The following is a 382-nucleotide window of genomic DNA, read 5'->3' on the forward strand; positions in this document are numbered from 1 at the left end:
CCCCCCCCCCCAAAAAAAAAAAAAAAGTTTATGCACTTATTATAATTTTTAAATAGAATACAATTAAATCTCTATATAATAGTTTCGTATCTTAAAACCTTTTTATTTGTTATTGTGATTGATTATTATGTGAGCACCTACAAGCTATGGTAATATTTGTTGTTTACAATCTATAGATGTTACAAACAAAATTTATCTAAAAATTAATATGAATAATATAATCAATAAATTATTTTTTCATTATAATAAAATAATAAATACATAGACATTTGAATAAGGTCATTACAAAGATAATTTATCAAAGTATATATATATATATATATATGATATATATCTATTTAAAAGGACCCCACATCATTACAACTGAAATACGACATTACTA

Source organism: Solanum tuberosum, unplaced genomic scaffold (assembly GCF_000226075.1).
Source record: "Solanum tuberosum cultivar DM 1-3 516 R44 unplaced genomic scaffold, SolTub_3.0 scf00392, whole genome shotgun sequence".
Classification (NCBI taxonomy): domain Eukaryota; kingdom Viridiplantae; phylum Streptophyta; class Magnoliopsida; order Solanales; family Solanaceae; genus Solanum; species Solanum tuberosum.